Source organism: Bos grunniens, chromosome 19, assembly GCF_055505025.1.
Source record: "Bos grunniens cultivar Pamir isolate PY7600 chromosome 19, Bosgru_T2T1.0, whole genome shotgun sequence".
In the NCBI taxonomy this organism is placed as follows: domain Eukaryota; kingdom Metazoa; phylum Chordata; class Mammalia; order Artiodactyla; family Bovidae; genus Bos; species Bos grunniens.
In genome coordinates this window covers 63,459,576-63,468,945 of record NC_141183.1, presented here as the reverse complement: position 1 = coordinate 63,468,945, position 9,370 = coordinate 63,459,576, and the positions used below count along the sequence as shown (strand labels likewise).

At 36.5% G+C, this 9,370-nt stretch overlaps 1 pseudogene; it reads right to left on the bottom strand.

The window, feature by feature from the left end:
* Positions 1-1,003: 1,003 nt before the first annotated feature.
* LOC147352818 (olfactory receptor 4A15-like) lies at positions 1,004-6,027 on the bottom strand (annotated as a pseudogene).
* Positions 6,028-9,370: the final 3,343 nt, after the last annotated feature.

The window sequence follows — 9,370 nt, the reverse complement described above, 5'->3', positions numbered from 1 at the left end:
AAAGTCCAGTACTTTGGCCACCTCATGTGAAGAACTGACTCATTGGGAAAGTCTCTGATTCTGGGAGGGATTGGGGGCAGGAGGAAAAAGTGATGACAGAGAACGAGACGGCTGGATGGCATCACCAACTCGATGGACGTGAGTTTGCATGAACTCCAGGAGATGGTGATGGACAGGGAGGCCTGACGTGCTGCAATTCATGGGGTTGCAAAGAGTTGGACATGACTGAGGGACTGAACTGAATTGAATTGAAAGTTAACAAAGCTTATTTTTCACAGATCTATCCTCTGCTATGAACATCCACTGTGTTATTTATTTTATTTTATTTTTTTTTAATTTACCAGAATACATTTATTCATAAAATAACATTTGTATGGCTTATGAAATTCATCTTATGAAATTTTTGATATCATTTCACATATTTCAACAAACTGAGGAGAAAGTATTTTTTTTTTTTTCATGTTACTTTTGGGACTTTCTTGTGGTCCATTGGCTAAGACTCTATGCTCCAATCCCTGGTCCACACATGGCAACCAAGAGTTTTCAGGCACAACTGAAAGTCTTGCGTGCCAAAATGAGGATCAAAGACCCCACATGTAGCAACTAAGCTCAGTGCAGTCAAAGAAATAAATAAGCAATCTTTTCAGAAGGATTTCACTCTCTGGGACTAAAAGGAAAAATCTTCTATTAGGTCACATTTCTCTGTACCAAGAAGAAGTAACCATATCCCACAAACAAGAACTTAAATCCCTAAATTGTTATCTCTTAAAACCTTAATACAGCATTATTACATATCTTGGTATTAAGGACTATAAAATATTCCACTTGCATAAAGATTAGTTTATACAGCTGTCCCAGAATAAATAGGCTAAGTAACCCATAGGGAAAAAAAAATAATAATGTAATCCTTAATAGTTTAAGTATTTCTTGATTCTGTGAAAGAATGAATGAATATCATGACTTCTATGATAGAAACAGTCCCCTTCCAACTAAGGGCATATTATTACCCCCAAAGTCTCCTCATAACATTTCTCATTTCTGAATTTCTCAGGGTGTAGATTAAGGAATTCAACATGGGGGTTATGAAAGTGAAAACCATTGCTATGGATTTATCCATGGCAAATTTGACATTAGGCCTTGCATACCGGAAGATACAGAGAACAAATAAATAAATAAAATGACCACCATCATATGGGATGTAAAAGTATAGAAGACTGTCATTCCCTTCCAAACCATGAGTCTTCAAGGAAGATAATATGACTCCATAGGACACTGAGAGAATGAAGAAGACAACAGTGTAAATTTCCCCACCATTAGCTATCATAGTTCAATGAGGTTGCTATCAGTGCAAGCAACTTCAATAAAGGGAACATGTCACACAAGAAGTTATCAATGACATTGGGGCCACAGAAAGGGAGCTGGTAAATAAAGAGAAATTGAACCAATGAGTGCAGAAAACCAACAGTCCTGGCCACCAGAAGTATGAGAACACACACCCTAAGAATCAGGATGATCAAATAATGAAGAGGTTTACAGATAGCTACATATCGGTCATAGACCACTATCAGCAGAAGAGTGACTTCTACACCAGCAAATAAATGATCTCCAAAGACTTGAGACATATAAGACTGGAAGGAAACAGTCTTTTTCTCATGAAAGAAGTCGGTGATTGTGTTGGGAACAATGTCAGTAGAACAAAAAGTTTTTATAAATGATAAAGAAGCCAGAGAAAAGTACATGGGGGAACCTAGTGACCTGCTGTCTATGATGGTGACCATGATAAGCAGATTGCCCACTGTTGTCACAATTTAGATGAGCAAGAATGGAGCAGATACTGTGTGTGTGTGTGTGTGTGTGTGTGTGTGTGCGCGCGCACACACATTTAATTGCTTAGTCATGCCCAACTCTCAGTGCCACATGGGGAACTATATTCCCCTAGGCACCATTGTCCACGGAATTTTCCATGCAAGAATATGGGAGTGGGTTGCCACTTCCTTCTCTAGGGGATCTTCCTGACCAAGGGATGAAACCTGTATCTCTTTTGTCTCCTGCACTGGCCGGCAGATTCTTTACCACTGAGCCACCTGAGAAAGTCTGGGACAGATAGAACTCTTTGCATCTCAGTGTTTTGTATAATCCCCAGGAGGATAAATTCAGTTCAATTCAGTCTCTCAGTTGTGTTTGACTCTTTATGACCCCATAGACTGCAGCATGCCAGGATTCCCTGTCCATCACCAACTCCTGGAGCTTGCTCAAACTCATGTCCTTTGAGTTTGTGATGCCATCCAGCCATCTCATCCTTTGTTGTCCCCTTCTCCTTCTGTCTTCAATCTTTCCCAGCATCTATTTACTAATAGCAGAAAAAAAAAACATCAAAATGACTTAAGTAATAAAGAAATATACTAGATCAATATAAGCATAATATGAGCATAAAGACTTGTTAAGTATAAAGATGTACTTGGTTTGTGGATGAAATTCACAAGCACTTTCTAAATAAAAACTTTTTGAAAATACCAAATAAGTTTAGTTTTTGCTAGACTATCTTACTGAAATTTAATTTCAAAATATAAATATACAAGAATAGACAAAGTTCTAATAATGAAGGGTTACTAGGCTCATCATGAATCAAAGTATATTTTAATTTAAATACAGTTGTATTGTATGTTAAATAGCATATGAATAAAGAGATCAGTAATCTGAGGGAGGTAGTAGAGGGCTGAAGTGGAATCAAACGCCTGTTATATTTTAGAAAACATAGTTGCAATATCAAAATTATGAGTTAAAAAAATCTATAAATGTTGCCATCTTTAAAAATAAAATGCAATCCCTAATGGAATCTTTGCATTAAAGTAATGTGTAGATGGTTCAAAAATGTAAACCGTAAATGAAAACAACAAAAACACCTAAAAAATTTAAATGTTGTAAAATGTGGAAGAATATCTTGGTACATTGAAATAGGAAAATTCTAAGTTAGCTATGGAGCAACTTTCACCTCCATACTACTGTAAAATCCATAGCTTTGACTATATGGACCTTTGTCAGCAAAGTGCTATTGCTGCTTTTTAATATGTTGTAGGGTTTGCAAAGCTATGATTTTTCCAGTAGCCATGTATGGATGTAAGAGTTGGACCATAAAGAAGACTGAGTGCTGAAGAATTGATGTTTTTGAACTGTGATGTTTGAGAAGACCCTTGAGAGTCCTTTGGACTGGAAGGAGATCCTACCAGTTCATCCTAAAGGAAATCAGTCCTGAATATTCATTGAAAGGACTGATGCTGGACCCAAAGCTCCAATACTTTGGCCACCTGATGAGAAGAACCTACTCATTAGAAAAGACCCTGCTGCTGGAAAAGATTGAAGGCAGAAGGAGAAGGGTATGACAGAGGATGAGATGGTTGGATGGCATCACTGACTCAATGGGCATGAGTTTGAGCAAGCTCCAGGAGATGGTGAAGGACAGGGAAGCCTGGTGTGCTGCAGTCCATGGGGTTGGAAAGAGTGAGTCAGACAAGACTGAGCGACTGAAAAACAGGTTTGCAAAAGGAGCAAGCCTCCTTTAATTTCATGGCTGCAGTCAGTGAAGAATTGATGCTTTTGAATTGTGGTGCTCGAGAAGACTCTTGAAGGTCCCTTGGACTCCAAGGAGATCATATTACTCACTTCTAAAGGAAACCAATCCTGAATATTCCTTGGAAGTACTGATGCTGAAGGTGAAGCTACAATACTTTGGCCACATAATGTGAAGAAGAACTCATTGGAAAAGACCTTAACGCTGAAAAAGATTAAAGTTAAAAGGAGAAGGTAGTGGCAGAGGATGAGATGGTTAGACAGCATCAACAACTCAATGGACATTAATTTGAGAAAACTCTAGGAGATAGTGGAGGACAGAGGAATCCGGCACTACTGCAGTCCATGGAATCTTAAAGAGTTGGACATGACTCAGCACCTGAGCAACAACAACAAGAAACAAGATATAAAATGCAAAGGAAATATTGATAGATTTATCTAAATGTAAAAACATTTCTAAATGATCCCAGATATTCTATTAAGTATAAAAACATCAAAATAAACCACAAGCTGAAAAAATAATAATTCCACATATGTGCTAAATAAGATAATTACGTTAGCATATAATTAAGTCATAAAATTAGTATGCTAAGTATCAGCAATAAAATAAAAGACATAAAATTCATTAATAAGTAATTTATGAGAAAGGAATACAAACCACCTTAAACATGTGAATAGATATCAGAATTCAGTTCTGTTTATGTTCTTATAATTAAAGTATACAAATGAAACACTATTTATTTAATTAGATTGTCACAGACCACAAATGTTTATCAAGTACTGGTTGTTTGGAAACATGTTCAAATAGGTATTTTCCAGTAAGAGGGAAGTCATGAGTTTGGTACAAGCTCATGGATGGCATTTTGGCAAAAAATTTGAATGTCAACATTATAAATACATATAAAAATCAACTCAACAATTTCACCTCCAGGAATTCATACTTATAAAATGTCAAAAGCATTTCATTGTAGAATAGTTTACAAAGACTGGGGAATACATTAACAGATGCATCAACTTTTGTGTATCTTCATAAAGTTGTAAGGGGTTTTAAAGAAATGGAAAGATTTAAGTCTTATATCATTAAGAATAGCAGAGTGGTAAGATACAAAAATTTATTCGATTGAAAGATAAACACATGTATGAAAATATGTTTGTTCTTGCAAAGGTTATTATTTAAAGAATTTCAGAAGCAGAATATAGTGACTGCATCTGGAAGGACTGAGAGACATTGATTTAGAATGCAAAGGTTTGTTTTACAATATTCCATTTTGTATAATTTCTATTTTTAATATTATTTGACAACACGTTTGTTTTTATTCAATAATATGCATTATGCTAAAATTTCATATGTAAGGCAAATGAAACAGAATAAATAGGATAGTTTATAAGGCAATGGCACCCAACTCCAGTACTCTTGCCTGGAAAATCCCATGGATGGAGGAGCCTGGTAGGCTGCAGTCCATGGGGTCGCTAAGAGTCAGATACAACAGAGCGACTTCACTTTCACTTTTCACTTTCATGCGTTGGAGAAGGAAATGGCAACCCACTCCAGTGTTCTTGCCTGGAGAATCCCAGGGACGGGGGAGCCTGGTGGGCTGCCGTCTATGGGGTCGCACAGAGTCGGACACGACTGAAGTGACTTAGCAGTAACAGCATATCACATTAAATATTTTAACTAGTATAATAAATAGAATGAAGATAAAGGAAGCAAACCTAATTGAAAAGAAAAATGAAGAAAGAAAAAAGTAATTTAAAAAATGAAGAAATTAACTAAACATTTCTGTAACTCTTTAAAAGTTTCATTGACTAAAAGAGTACATATTGTTTACTGACTCTTTATGATAAATGAATTTCTTCTTTATAAGTGAAGTGACAACCCAGACATTATCCAGTTTATATTCTAGAAAGGAAATTGATTAAAAGCACAAACACATAGTTTATTTTTAATTATAATTAACATTAATCCTACAAAGAAGAGTTTACATCAGGTTTATGACAACTTTTATATTTCAAAGAAATTGGCCCTAGTGATAATTTACTGTCCTCATGACAATAAATGTACTAAATTACTAATTGATCTGCCTTTTATTTTTCCCAGAATATCTTCATAGGATTAAACATCTCAGAATTTTGTAGACTATAGAATAATGGGTTAAGTATGGAAGTTATGACTGTATAAAACATACTCAATAGTTTATCAAAGGGGAAGGCCTTAGAAGGTGTTGCATGTATGAAAATACAGGGGGCAAAGAAGCAGACAACTACAGTGATGTGGGAAATGAAGGTCTGGAGAGCTTTCTGCTTGTCTTCTTGACGAAGTTTTCTTAGAGAGTGCAAGATGACTACATAGGAGATGAGTAAGAGCAGAAACACAGTAGTGCAGATTAGTCCTCCATCGACCACAACTAAGATGCCAATGACATAGATGTCGGCACAGATGAGTTTCAACAAGGGGTACATGTCACATATAAAGTGATCAATGACATTAGGGCCACAGAATGGGAGCTCACAGATAGCACTATGCTGAATTACTGACTGCAAAAACTTCTAACGCAGAACACCAACAGCAGAATAACACACACTCTCTGCCTCATGATAACCAAACAATGCAAGGACTTATAGATGGCCACATAGTGGTCACAGGCCATCACACCAGAAGGAAGAAACCTATTCCACCAAGAATGATATGTTCTATAAGCAGTTTTCTCATGCAATCTTCAAAAGATGGTATTTTCCCCAAAGAATAAAGCTGAAATCAATCTGGGGGTTATAGAAGATGAATAAGCAACATCCATACTTGATAAGCAAGCAAGAAAGAAAGTGCATTGGCAATTTCAGGGCCTCATTGACAATTATAGTCATGATAATAAGCGAGTTGCCCTCTACCATGTACACATTCTACACCAAGATGTAGAAGAGTAAGAACATAACAGAAAGAACTTTCTGCTCTTTTGGAATATGTGTGAGGCTGAAGAGGATGAAATAAGTTATGCTGTTCCTTGGCTCCCTCTAGCCTGGACAGGAGTTGACTTTACATATTATAAGCAGTTGATCTGAAAAGCAAGGAGGAAATCTTTTAAGTGCATTATAAATGAATCTTTTTATTCATTCATTCAATTAAAACAAGGCGTATGGAGTATCTATGTCCAATGTGTCATAGGCTTCCCTTTAGTTTGGACACTAAAGAATCTTCCTGCAATGCTGGAGACCCAGTTTCTATCCCTGTGTTGGGAAGATTCTCTGGAGAAGGGCATGGCAACCCACTCCAGTATTCTTCCCTGGAGAATTCCCATGGACAGAGTATCTTGGCAGGATGCAGTCCATGGGATTGTAGAGTTTCACATGACTGTGCAACTAACACACCCTTATCCTTAGTGGTATGGCACATAACAAGGGATCACACAATGGATTAAGGGCCATTGAAAGAATATTTATACAATAGAGTGAGTCATAGTGTAGGATTATATCAATCAATCTGGAAAAAGAGAAAGCTTCCTGGAGGAAGCAATGCAATGGCTGAATTTCAAGGAAAAGTAAAACAATAAGAAAAGATGGGTAGTATATTCCAGGGAAAGTTCCACCACTTGTAAAGTCACAAAGCTGTGCTAGAGTCACACTTAATCTAATTTATATTTTCATTGAGAGTAGATCAAACTTTAAATAAAAGTTCAATGACTGGGATTGTCTCAAAACTCACTGAGACAACTTTCTTATGGTTGGATGTTCCTCTTTTCCCCAACCAGTAAATAATTGAAACAATCTAATTTTTTCATCTCCAGCCCCTATTCTAACTTTATTTTGAAACTTGTGCATGTAACATCTCTAAATTTGGACATCTCTAGCTGGGTATCAATTCGGTATATTTGAAATTTAAAAATTCTCCTCAATAAAAAAGAAGCTCCTCGGCTCATTAAATGGTACCACCTTCAGTGTCATTACTCAGGAAAAACAAAAATCTCAAAATGTTTTTTCCCTCCTTTATTGATCTCATATCACATATTCTTACCTTTAACAAACCCTGTTATCTCTAGTTTCAAAATGTATCACAAATTGATCATTCACTAACCCAATTTCCTTCCTGACTCCTTCCAATAGCTTCTGGCAACTATGTCCTCTTTTACTCTGACTCTCAACAATTTGTTCTCTGAAGGAAGCCCAAGTGATTCTCTTTTAACTTGTGCCCTGATCATATCACCCAACTGCTGAAAACTTCCCAGGTTTCCAATCATGCACTCACAATTTAATATATCACATTTAATATTACAGTAGCAATAACAGTAATTCTCACTTTTTATTTGAAATAACTGAGGCTAGGGGAATCTTGATTAATCTCCCCAAGGTCACACATTTTCTAAATGAAAAACAAACCAACAAACAAACCTAGCATTGGAATTTAAGTTTGATTTATTTAAAAATGATCTAAGTTCTTACACAAAGTGTCACACAACTGTGAGGACTGAATATAACTATTTAGTCTCACCTTGTACAGGCATGTTCAAAATCTGAGGGAATAACTTTTTAACTCCCTCATGATAACCTGGAATTCTTTTCATCCAGTTTGACAAGAGGTGAAAGACTGCTTAAGGATATATTTTCTTTAATTCAGCTCTCTGTTCGTCTCCTCCATGGACTCAACTAATTATTTGCCCTGTGACTATTTAAAGTAATTTCACAGAGCTCAAACACTCACACACATAAGAAAAAGTTACTATGTTAGGATAATATAAAAAGGTCTGAAAAACCCATGTTTCCATAGGAAGATAGCAGTGAGTCATTTCCCAGGGAAATTGATCTCAAGTAAGTTATTTTCCTACATATTCCAATATATATATATATATAAATCAATTGTTTAGTCCTTCTCATACTGTTATGTTGGTGTGGTCAAAGTAGCTGAAAGTTGAATCGAGCTTTTGAGATTCCACATTCTTGTTCTGTTTTTCCTCCTTCCTTTCTTTTGTTTAATGAATTGTGTTAAGTAAGACTAACAAAGAATCTCCTGAAAATTTTATATCAACTCTTAAAAACATATCACTTTTCCTAATAGGGTCGAAAATCACTGGATGCTTTATCTCCTTTAACCTCATTTATCATTGACTTAGAATTGAAATGGGTCCCAGACTGATTCTTGCTTAATTAAATTCACTGGGATTTTCCACTACATTTTAAGAGTACACGTGTATGTAAGGATACCACTAAACCGTATCACAGAATTAGGGTCAAAAAATGTCACAGGGAGGGAAAAAACAGTTTTGTGCCCACTTTTAGACTATTTTATACAAAATATCAACCCAATCATTCTGTTTCAAGGAAGATTAATTTAGCAAACCTTTCTTGATAAATTGATAAACTTGCCCTAGTAAGTTTATAATTCTTTTTTTTTTTTTTCACTCAATTTTCCTGTGGTCATTTATGGATGTGAGAGTTGGATTGTGAAGAAGGCTGAGTGCCAAAGAATTGATGCTTTTGAACTGTGATGTTGGAGAAGACTCTTGAGAGTCCCTTGAACTGCAAGGAGATCCAACCAGTCCATTCTGAAGGAGATCAGCCCTGGGATTTCTTTAGAAGGAATGATGCTAAAGCTGAAAGTCCAGTACTTTGGCCACCTGATACTAAGAGTTGACTCATTGGAAAAGACTCTGATGCTGGGAGGGATTGGGGGCAGGAGGAGAAAGGGACGACAGAGGATGAGATGGCTGGATGGCATCACTGACTCGGTGGACGTGAGTCTGAGTGAACTCCGGGAGTTGGTGATGGACTGGGAGGCCTGGCATGCTGCGATTCATGGGGTCACAAAGAGTCGGAC